This window comes from Sturnira hondurensis, unplaced genomic scaffold (genome assembly GCF_014824575.4).
Source record: "Sturnira hondurensis isolate 20B ecotype Veracruz unplaced genomic scaffold, ASM1482457v3 Scaffold0004136, whole genome shotgun sequence".
Lineage (NCBI taxonomy): Eukaryota > Metazoa > Chordata > Mammalia > Chiroptera > Phyllostomidae > Sturnira > Sturnira hondurensis.
In genome coordinates this window covers 24,786,917-24,798,990 of record NW_028076767.1, presented here as the reverse complement: position 1 = coordinate 24,798,990, position 12,074 = coordinate 24,786,917, and positions in this window count along the sequence as shown.

Here is a 12,074-nt window from a genome sequence, read left to right as displayed (position 1 = left end):
AGGGGAACTTCCTTAGGTGACGGGAAGGTTCTGTGGGTTTCAGAACTAGTCTACTCAAAATCTGTGTATTTCATTGTATGTAAATTATGCTGAAAAAATGGGAGAGGAGCCAGCTAAGGAACTAAGTTTTTCTGGGGCTCTTAAAGACCTGGTAAACATCCAGTCATTCTCCGACAACAGGTTCCCAGACCATGAGTCTGGCCTGCTCTCACTCAAGTTCATGATCATTCCCGGCTAGACTGCTCTAATTCATCATGTTCCCAGTTCCCGGTGTGGGCATGGGCCCTTAACAGATGCACAGGAAATCTTTCTGATGAAATGAATAAATAAATGACTCTTGGTGGAGTGCCTGAACAGGAAGACGTTTTTGTACTCATGGGTGACCCATAGGTCCTGCCACTGGAAGAGAGAGCCCTTGTGTTTTTATATTGGAAAGGGTCAACTTTCCTTTTTTCCTTTCCCTCTTCCCTTCTTTCCTCCCTCCCTCCCTCCTCTCACCCATTCCCCTGCCCACCCCCCAACTCTTCCTTCCTTCAGTCTCTCTCCTTTCCAACTTCCCTCTCTCTTTTTTCTTCCTTCCTTCCTCCTTTCCTTTTGTCCTCTTTCCTCCCTCACATTTTCTCCTTCTCTGTTTTACTCCCTGCTACCCTGCCTCAAAGGAACATCCACTCCTTTAGGGCCCTTTGAGTCCTTATACACACAGGGTCTCTCACATCTGTAGTAAAAGCTCTGTTTAATTTTTTTGTTTCCCACCCAGGGTGGCCTAGCATAAAATTTGCCTTCGCAGGACCATGAGGAAAAGATGAAAACAAGACCTTGGGATGTGACGGCTCTTTAGGACAACATACTTTAGCACTTGAGGAAGCACCTTCCTTCTCATAAATTGTCTGTGGGACCACATGCTTTAGACCTTGAAGAACCATCTCTTTTCACATAACCAATTGCAAAACTAATTACACACTGTTTTTATCTGTTCATTAAGATAGAGATAATTAAGGCAACATTTTGTTAAACTAGTTGCGTGTGTGCTTTAGAGTAATAATTACTACTTCTATTTCTTCGAGACTCTTTCTAATTTGTCTTGGCTCAGTCTCAGGCCATCTCTTGTTCTCTGTTCTCCATCACCAGAAGAATGTTGGCCCTTCTGTCCTGTATCCCTGCCACTGTCCTAGCCCATTTCTATGTCACCTGTCATTGGTCCTCTTCAATCTCACTTTCCCTGGTGGCCCAGGCTGGGGAACCCTGTGGCGTGCATCACCTCAGCACCCAGCTCCTTCTCCTTTTCCACTTATTATACTGCTCAGTCCAAACACGTACACCTGCATTTCTCGCTGCACAGGGAGCTCCATTAAGCCAGGGCCTCAGTTCTGTGCCCATGGTCCTATTCAATGAATATCAGTGGATTGATTCATGATGGGTTTGGACTGGTCTTTGCTCCTTACTGACTGCTGTCGGAATCATGTGTATTATGTGCCACTAAATAGACCTGAACTCCTTGTGCCCCGTGAGTGAGTGAGGTCCACAGTGTCCTGTCCTCAACAGCCCTGCTCAGCTCCTGCAGACTCATGCCTGTGGTTTCTTTTGAGGATTCAGTCCGTCTCATGCTTGGTCTTTCCCTTTTCTGGCTGTCTTTTGTTTTTCCCAGCATAATTGTCTTTTCTGAAGAAACTTGCCTTCTCCTGATGCGCTTGGAAATAGCTTCAGTTTTGTCAACGTTGCTACCCAGAACCCTGACTGGGTGTGATTTTCGTCTCACTCTCCACCCTCCATTTCCTCCTCACCCCAATTAGTGAATATGCACTTGCACATGGGTACCCCCATACATGTGTGCACACATAGGCATACAGCAGACGAGTAATGCCTTTTCCTATCTCCTCTTTGCCTTTAGGCAAGAGTCCCCTGGCCCTTACTAGCAGACCCAGCTTCTACATTGGTCTATTGAAGGAGAAAGGGCGCCCGTACTGCCTGTGAGAGTTGTATCACTTTCTGGGAGCATCTACCTTTCAGGATACTGAGGCATTATCCATGCATCTGTCTGCCACCTCTGCTCCGACCAGTCTCCGCCCGGAGGCCTCCTTTTTCCTGAAGTTCACAATCTGGTACTCCATTCCTGCCTCTCCCAATCCGTGAGGGCTGGTGCTCAGAGAGAGGAGCCCAAGGCAACACCTCCTCTCCCATCCTCTGCAGGACAAGAGTGTCTGGTGGGAGGTTCCCTCCTTCTGGGCTCTCCGGGAGACTACCTGTGGCGGCCGCTTCCCAGACACCACACAGCTGTGGCCTGAGGCTGGACTGCAGTCTCAAATGAGGCCTGACCCCTGGACCACAGCCCTCTGGAGCAGCGACCCCTGGTTGTTCATTGCACAACCAGGCAGTGAAATCCATGCCCCAGGNAATCTGGCACTCCATTCCTGCCTCTCCCAATCCGTGAGGGCTGGTGCTCAGAGAGAGGAGCCCAAGGCCACACTTCCTCCCCCATTCTGTGCAGGACAGGAGTGTCTGGTGGGAGGTTCCCTCCTTCTGGGCTCTCCGGGAGACTACCTGTGGCGGCCGCTTCCCAGACACCACACAGCTGTGGCCTGAGGCTGGACTGCAGTCTCAAATGAGGCCTGACCCCTGGACCACAGCCCTCTGGAGCAGCGACCCCTGGTTGTTCATTGCACAACTAGGCAGTGAAATCCATGCCCCAGGGTTGACGCCCTTTGACCTTTGACCGTAGACCCTCAGCATTTGGAAAGAGATTAGGTGCTCTGGTGTCCCTGTTCCCAGGCTGCCTCAGCTCTGCCCCTCCCCCGTCGTACCCTGCATCAGCCTTTGCCCTGAACCTTGCCCCTTCCCAGTGCCCCTAGTCTGCTCCACCTGCTGCTCAGACCAATGAGAGGCCAGAGGGGGAGAGTCTGATGGGGTGGGGTGAGGGCGGAACTCCCTTCACACCCAGCTGCACAATTGTGACCACCCCGCAGTGCTCTGGGGCAGCGGCTTCCTGAATCCGGGGGGGAGGCGGGGTCTGTGCCAGCTGGCCTTCCTGCCTGCTCCCTGCTCCCAGCATGCTTGTGTTCTCTGGAATATCCAGATCATCCCCCCTCAGTAGCCCCGGTCCTCTAGTCTACCGTCAGGATGTGCAGAGTGTTGGTGAAGACCTTCGGAGTCCACGAGCTTGGGTTTTAATACCTGACTGTTTGACCTTGGCCATGCGACTTTAAATTTTTTGGACCTCTGTTTCCCCATCTGTAAAATGGACTTCATAAACCCTTTCTCATGGAGTTGTCAATGAGAGTGAAATAAGGCACTGTACCTTTTTTTTTAAAATCCCCACCTGAGAGTATTTTTTTGAATTGATTTCATATTGAGAGGAAGGGAGAGAGGGAGAGAAACATCGATGTGAGAGAGAAACATTGATCAGTTGCCTCCCCTATGCACCCTGACTGGGGATTGAACCCACAGCCTAGTTATGTGTCCCATCTGGGAATCAAATCCACAAACCCCCTGGTGTGTGGGATGACACTCCAATGAACTGAGCCACCTGGCCATGACTAGGCATGTACCTATTTAACACACATTTTCTGAGCACCTACTGTGTGACAGACACTGAGCTATGTCCTGGGATTACTGTGGTGGTTAAGACACAGTCAGTCTGGAAGGAGCCTTCATCTAAAAGGAGAGTTAGAAAAGTCTGACCCAGGCACACAGAGATATTCCAAACAATAAACAGAGCCATACATTCCCACTGTGTGTTGGATGTGCTAGGAAGCAAAGAGATAGAAACAGTGATTGAAGACAGAGAGGGGAGAATGCCCTTTGGGCTGGGGACAGAAGGGCTATGGCACTAACCTGAACCCTGGACTCTCCAGGACTGGGGAGAGCAAGCCAGGTGGGGGAATAAGGCCCTGAAAGCAAGAAGCAGTCCAGTGAGTTTATAGATCTCAGCTGGGGTCTTTGTGGCTTGGGTAAACGAGCAAGAGTTAGATTTGGAAAGGGGGAGTGTAAGACAAAAATACACTGGCAGCTGTAGGCCAGTGATGCTCACGGTGTGGCCCTGGACCAGCAGCATCAGCATCACCTGGGAACGTGTTAGAAGTCCCCATTTCTGAGTCCCACCCCAGATCTGAATCGGAGACTCCAGGGGTGGGACCCATGCCGGTGATTCTGACATGGGCTCAAGTTTGGGAGTCTCAGCTCGAGTGAAGAGTTTGGATTTCCCCCAACCCTGTCCCTCAAGTGTGGAAAGATACTATTAGAGGATTTTAACCAGGGGAGTGGGGGGATGGGAGTGGGATGTGACCCCAGCCATTGAGTGTAATGGTTCCTGTGACTGGAGGGTAGAGGGTGGAGTGCAGGAACCCAGAGTGGCTGTCTGAACTGGGCTGAGAGTGTAGCTTAATGGCTGGACTCAGCACCATCTGCCTCTCGCCTTTCCACACTCACACGTTGCCATCTCCTCTTCCACTTCAGATGAACACCAGACAGCCCTGTGGCTGCCTAACCCATGTCTCCTCCACGGGCCTCTACCTGTGGGGCCATGCACTGTAGGGCCAAGAGGCCGGATCTGGTGTTGCAAAGCCCTCTGTTTGAGCCGCTCCCCTGTGGGAAGCCTGGGAAATGGAGCCCAGTAGACCATTGTGTGGGTTCAGGAGCCATCATTATTGGGGAGAAGATGGGAGCAGGGCTCTGGGGCCAAGTGGGAGGTCCTGACTGCCCTTTGGTTGCTTCTGCGGACAGTGTCCAGTGGGCACAGCTGGTGGAGGGGACCTGACAGTCCTGGCCCTTCCTGTTGCCATCCCAGCCTCGAGGCTCCATGTTTGCTGGGCTGCTGTGGAGTGTCCGCCCCCATCTGGTGCCTGTACTTGTGGTCAAGAAGCTCCGGCCCTTGGGGTCTCACTGTACTCACCACCGATGGGCAGATTTCAACAGATTATTTAGGTAAAAATTGCTAAAATACACCCCCCCCCCAATTCAGGTAAAATAGCTAAACTACTTTGGCGATTAAAGCCAAGTATATCTGAACTACTTGGAAAAATTTAAGCAAAAATAATTGAAACACTCAGAGAACTCAGGCAAAGTTGATTAGTCATCCAGGAAGGCAGAGGAGCAAGCACGGGGTTGGAATCACTTTGCTGGGCTTTGAGGTGTGGCTTTGCCTTTCGGAAGAATCATTTCATCTTCTCTAATGGGGAAACAGTAGTGCCCACCTTGTAGGATTTTGATAAAAACTAGTGAAAACACTAAGATATGCAAAGCGACAGGCAGGGAGCGGCACAGAGGGAGTGCTTTCCCTTCCATTCAGTTACTGTTGTGCTTCCTTGCTGGCTGTTACATTTTCTCCTGCTGTGTAAGAAACCATCCCCAACTTAGTGGTAGAGAAAGCAGCCATTTTTTTTATGCCCAGGGAGTCTGCAGGTTGGGAATTCAGAGAGGGCACAGGAAGCCTCGCCAGACTCTGAGCCCTGATGTCTGAGGCCTCATCTGGCAAGGCTCAAAGGGCTAGAGAGTCCGATTCCACGACAGGCTTCAGTCGTGATCTGGAGCCTTGGCCAGGATGGCTGGACGCTGGGCAAGGCTGGCCCGGCATATTTTCACACCAGTCTGATTCCTTACATGGTGGCCCCATGTTCCAGAGAATGAGGTGGAAACTGCCTGGTCTTTTATGACAAGCCTTAGAAACCACATAACATGATGTCGGCTTTAGTGTATCGATTAAAACTTTCACAAGCCCACCCAGACTCAGGGAGAGGAAACACAGGTCTTACCATCCAATGGGGAAAGTGTAAAGAATTTTTATGTCTGTGCTTTCAATCAGCCACACCGATAAGCCTCCTAGACTTAGTCGAAGATGGCTAGGCCCCTGGTCCCAGCCCTTACGGAGAGTGATAGCAAGTCTCCTTCCAGGGGCTGTGGATGCAAAATTCTTAGCTCCTGATAAGCCTGAGAATTCACCTAACCTTGGTCCGTGACCCGAGGAGGGGCCTGGAGGTCATTTCCTTGCAGTGAATGGAGGTCGGCTGAGCCAGGGAAGGGATGATTAACGTCCGGCAGGTTCTCCCTCTCTGAGCATTTAAAAAGCAGTAATAAATAGATGAGAGCCTGGGAGGTGTGATTGATTTGTCTTATGAATCACAGAAGAGGCTGTAACTCACGGGAGATTAGGGCTGAAGTAAGTTGTATGGCTCTTGCATTACAGGTGGAGATTAATGGCTTATCACTCGAGGCCCCACCGTTAACCCAGCTCACGCACAGGGAGTTTAATAGCAGGGCCAATATGGGCCGACTTTTAATCCTTGAACAAATGCTCCTGGCTTGCGTGTGGCTCTGATTCTCACCAATGAGCACCTGCCTGGTTGGAGCTAGGAGGGCCGGGGAACTGGGATGCAGCTTCCGTTTTGGAGAGAAGGAGCTTAGGTTTTCCCAGGATACCCATTCCCTTCCTGCCTTTTTTTCCCCTCAAGGCAAAATTTCTCAGGAGAGCTGAGAAATGGTACCATGCTGTTGCTACCACCGGCTAGTATTTACAGTGTTGTGCTGAGGGCTTTATAGACTCTCCTTGTATTATCACGTTACTGCGCGGTGTAGGCATGGCCGAAGCTGTTTTACAGGTGAGGGACGAGGGCTGGGGGCTGCGTGGCCTCGTGGAGGGAGCACAGGGTGGAATCCCGTGGAGCTGGGTGGGCTCCTGAGGGCATGCTTCCTTCACGGGCGTCCTTGGAGGGCCAGTGTTCTCATCTGTAAAGTGGGCGATAGAAAATGCATAATGTGGATCCTGCTAGAGGTGCTCTGAGGATGCAAGGGTACAGTGACTGGCCCTTCGTGCTCATTTTGAAGTCAGCCCAGTGGACTACTGGGGACGAGAAAGGGACAACAGAGGGAAAAGTTTCTGAGACAAACCTGGCCTCCGGTGGGGGCCTCTGGTGTCACACCTAGGAAGGTCAAAGTGGAGTTCAGTGGGTCAGTGGGGTTGGCCCAGATGGTTAAAGGGCAAGGTCAGATCTGAGACTTGGCCGTGACGCACAGCATCAGTCTAAGAGCCCCCCTGTGGTGCTGTCACAGAATGAGGGTAGAGTTCAGGAGCGTGATGGCAGCAACTTCTGCTGCAGGCTTCCGCGATGTCTGTCCTGACCAGAAGTCTCCGAAGAACCTGCATGGAACCGGAAGTCACTTACGCTGCTGGTGAGCACCCATTGAGGCCATGGGGTGCTCTTGACATTCCAGGGCTCAGCCTGTGTGTCGATGTTTGCATCTCAGTTCCTCCCTCTGCTCCCTTGACCAGCGTGCCTTGTTCCCCATGAGATTGGAGCCTGGGGTCCCGGTCTGCCGTCCCAGTGTCCCAATGGCTGGCTTGTGTCTGCTGGCTTAGTCAGGTGGAACTCTACACTTTCTGTCCAGCTGCTCCCTGGCCTTGGTACCCACAGAGAGGACTTCCTTGGATTGTTATGGCCGCCCCGATCTTAGCAGAGTTCCCCAGATGGCTTGGAACTCTGCTTTTAACCAGAACTAACCCAGGTTGATACCCATGAACTTGAGCCCCAGAATCCTGGCACTAAAGGTAGAGAACTCCGTGTAAAGCTTGCTGGACTAACATTAGGATGAGTTAAGACTGGCCCCCTTCTCACAGTGGGAGTTGCGGTGTGAACATTTGTTGTCCAAGCTCTTTCCATTTTCCACATCAGATAATCTTTCCACTAAATGCATGCACATCTTCCCTTCACGGCACCCAAAACCTTCTATTTCACAGTATATCTATTTATTTTAATTGTCTGCCTGTCTCTCTACCTCCACTAGAATATAAACTCTACAAGGACGAGGATTTTTTTCTGGTGTGTTTATTGCTGTATCCCTTAACCAAACATTATCTGGCATATAGTAGGTGCTCAGCAAAAATCAGTGGAATTGATTATGTGGATAAATACTCATGAGCTTCTAGAGATCCAGGTCTCCCACCTTAGGTCCCTTCTGTGGCCCTGTCTGGTTCAGAGACACTGACCCCTGGGCAGCTCACCATGGACTCGTTGGTCCCTAAACTCGTCACTGAACTTTGCTCCCTGGGTACAGTCTTGGCTTTTGCCCCGGGCTTTCCAGGAAATTCAAACCTAGCTGTTCTCAGTCTTGACTTTGCTACTCCTAACTGATCTCTGAAAGTCTGTGGGGCTCTCGCTGCCCTGTGTGGAGACACACGAATGGCCAATCATATGGGGCCTGTGGTCATTGTCAATCCTATCGTCACACAGCAGATCTTCAGCTGGCCAATCAGTCAACAGGTGTTTATGACACAGAACCAGAACTCTGAACCACATGGCCTGCGTTCAAGTTCCAGCTCTGCTACATATTAGCTTGCATGGGCAACATTTCTGAACCTCAGTTTTTACCAGTGAAATGGGTTTAATGACCCTTGGAGGCTTCCGTGTGAGCAAGTTTGAAGAGCAAATTAGTTTGCTCTCAGGCACTGTGCGCTCTAGCCACCTGAGTACCCTGTGGACACCTGCCTATTCTGCACCTCGATTGTTTATCTTATTCATTCTCAGACAAATATAAACTCATTGTACAACATTTAAAATCAAGGAAAAAGGTAAGAAAATAAAATAAAAACCACATACAAATAGAAATTCAGACATAATGTGACTGCTTAAAATTTTCTTTCAAATACCCTACTTCTCCAGCAAAAGAGTAATGCCTGACCCATTGTCTCTCTGGGCCATGGGACTACCCCCAGGCTTCTTCAGGCAGGCGATGGAGCATGGTCAAGGGCATTGAGCTTGCTGGAGTTCCAGCACTGTCCCTTCTCAGCTGTTGGTTCTGGGGAAGTCAAACTCGTTGGAGCGTGCACCATAGGCTTTCTGTCTCCTGATTCCTCTACTATTTTTGTCCACAACAGTCAACAGCCAGCAGGTGTGCCCTCTGGCTGCAGGAGCCCCCTCCCTTAGCTGAGAGTGACTCCTGGGTGCAGGGGGTATATATTCTGCAGCTTGTTCCCAAGTTGAGACAACTCTGAGGCGTGACTCACACTGTTTGCAGAGCTTCCCTGTGGGACTGAGTAAGATTTGCCCTCTGGGGGTCTTGGCCTCCTGGCGCACTTTTGCTGACTTCCTCCTCCTCCTCCTGCTTCTCGTCACCCCACCACGTCTTCCCGGGAACACTTCCAACCATCTTTGTCTCAGACCAACCTATATGGATGAATATTCTACAAAATGCCTGGCCCACACTCTTCCAAAATGTCAAGGTCAAGAGAGACAAATCAAGATTAAGAAGATGTTTCCACTTACAGGAAACTAAAGAGACATGATAATTAAGTGCAATGCATGATCCTGAATGGGATCTTGAACTGGGAAAAAAATAGCTTGTAAGAGACATTATTGGCACAGCTGACAGAATTTGAATATGGACTGTACCAGTAGTAATAGTATTGTAACAATGTTAGTGATTTTGGTAATTGTACCATGATTCTGTAAAATAATGTCCTTGGTTTGAGGACATAAACACTAAAATATGTAAGATACCTGATGTCTCCAACTTACTTTTAAATGATGAGAGAGAGAAAGAGAAAAAGAGAGAGAGGGAGAGAATAAAGCAAATATATCAAAGCATAATAATTGGCAAGCCTGGAGAGAAGCCTGACTATAGGAGCCTCTTACACTACGCTGAAACTTTTCTTGAAGTTTGAACTTGTATTAGAGTAAAATGAAACTGTGTCTCAGAGAGCCCAACCTCAGATACCCTCTGAGCCTTCCAACCAGACTGTTACAGGATTAAAGTAGCTGAGACTGTTACAGGATTAAAGAAGTAGCTGGTGTGCGAGACAGGCCTGGGACGGCGATCAGAGACTGTGTCTCCCCAGCCTCCTTGATAGCCTCACATTCTGGAACACGAGGTTTGGGAGGCTTCCAGCACTTATTGGAAACATCTTATTGTCCCAGGGAAACATCTTACTGCCCCCAGTTATCTCTCTGTGTTCGCATTCACTAACTCTGCTCAGCCTGTCTCTCCGCAGAACCCTCCCAGGGCCACAGCTGTGGTCGGTGATTTTGGTAGCTTGAAAGAAACCCTGGGTGGGGGTGGGGGGCAAGTTTTTCTTGAAGAGATCAAAGGGTCAGCCTAACATAAAAGAAATCATATAAAATATATTTTTATATATGTATTAGGAACAAAACAAACAAAACAGAAAACCCGACCAGGGAGGCTGATCCATATGTCAGAGTCGATAAGGCTGGACTTCCGTGACCTGCTCTATAGAGGTGCCAACTGAGGCAGGAATGTTGCCTGGTCCAGAGAAGGCAGCCGCATCAAAGGGAGATTTTTATGGACTTTGGCACGAGGATGAGGCAGGAACTGTATGTCCGAGGCTTTGTGAGGACTCCCGAGGACTGATGTGGTTTCTTTCACCCCCACTTTTAATCAGTGACTCCACGTCAGGGTTCAGCCAGAGAAACAGAACTAATGGGAGACGAACATCAAGAGCAAGTGTAAGGGACTGGCCGATGTGATGGCTGGGGCTGGCTTAGCAAGTCCGAAACCTGCAGGGGCCCCTGGAACTCTCGGGCGTGGGCTGGAGCTTCTGTCCACAAGCAGCGCTTCTTCTACAGGGAAACCTCCGATCTTCCACCTGACCGACTCAGGACCACCCTCCTTATACAGGACAGTTTCCCAGGCTTAAAGTCAACTGATTATGGACTTCAGTCACACCCACGAAATAACTTCACGGCAACTCCTAGAGAAGGGTTTGATGAGATGACGGGGGGGCTGTAGCCTACCCAAGTTGACACACAAAACTGACCATCATGGTCACCAAAACCAGTTGGTGCCACCTCCTAATACTGTATAATCAGGATCCCCGTCCCTCTCTCCAACCTCATTTACAGGTCCTAGGTCAGTGGCTCCCTACTGTGTCCCTGCATGTGAGTCCATGGTCCCCAGTCCAGCCCGGGGTGGCACACTCCAGGTCAGAAGCCACTAAGTTCTACCTACTCATTATGGCATCAACACCCAAATCCTAAACTGGGCAGTTACCGCCCCTCATTTGAACCAAAGCCCCGAACCACACTGACCTCTTCACCTCCTTCAGACTTTTCCTTGTGTACGAACAGCAGCTGACATTTCCCGGACACCTGCCAGTTCCCAGGCACTGTGTCAGGTGCTTTGCCATAGACAATCTAATTTAATAACTAGAACACCTGCATTGTGCAGGTGGGGAAATGGAGACGTGGAGAGAGTAGTCTCTCGGTCACCAAGGTGGGAACTGGCCTAATCTCCAATCCCACAAAGACCGGCTCTGCGGTTCTTGACTTGGAGAATTACGTTATGTTTTCTCTCTGAAGGCTCTTTTCTCATTTGTCCAATGATAGTCTGCTTATCCCTCGAAGCCCACCTCAGAAGGCACCCCCTCACTGAAGCCTTGTGGGTTTCTTAGAGGGACACCACAGCCCTCTCTTTCACACCTCTGTGGTTCCTGGCTCACTGCATTTGCCAGGCTCCCTTGCTATGATGACCTGCTCGTGTGGCTGCATTCTCTTCCCACTTGACATGAGCTCCCCAAGGGGAGGGTGTGTGTTGGCTTCTGGGCCCAGAACAGGGTCTGACCCACTATTGACACTCTCGGTTGCTGTCAAGAATTGACTTACTTGGGGACTCACGGTCTTTCTCAAGGCCCAGCTAGTGGCTAGCAGCGCTGACAATCCTTAATTACTCTACAAACTCTTCTGTCTATACCAGTGCATTCCTGCAACAAAATCAGATGTTGAGTTCTGATCCTCTTGATTACCACTGCAGGGGAGTGGTGGTGGCCGACAGGTCACTGCCAGCCCCCGTGTCCGACTGATTAGCGAGGGTCTGGCAGGAGGTGCTCTGTCCTTCCAGGAGGAGCTAAGCAACTGCCTCCACTGTAGCCTTCATCTCAGCTCCGTTTCTCCAGTGTCTCAACAGCTCAAAAGTCAGGGAGTTACTTGGTGTCAAAGCAGCCGTCTGGGCGGTTGTAAGGGTCGCAGCCTCAGAGGGCATGGCACCCACTGGTGCGCAACTGATGCTTTTTGGCACCTTTGGGGTGGCTGCAAGGGTCCTCACCAGACCCCAAGGGGCACAGTCTCTAGTCAACCAGC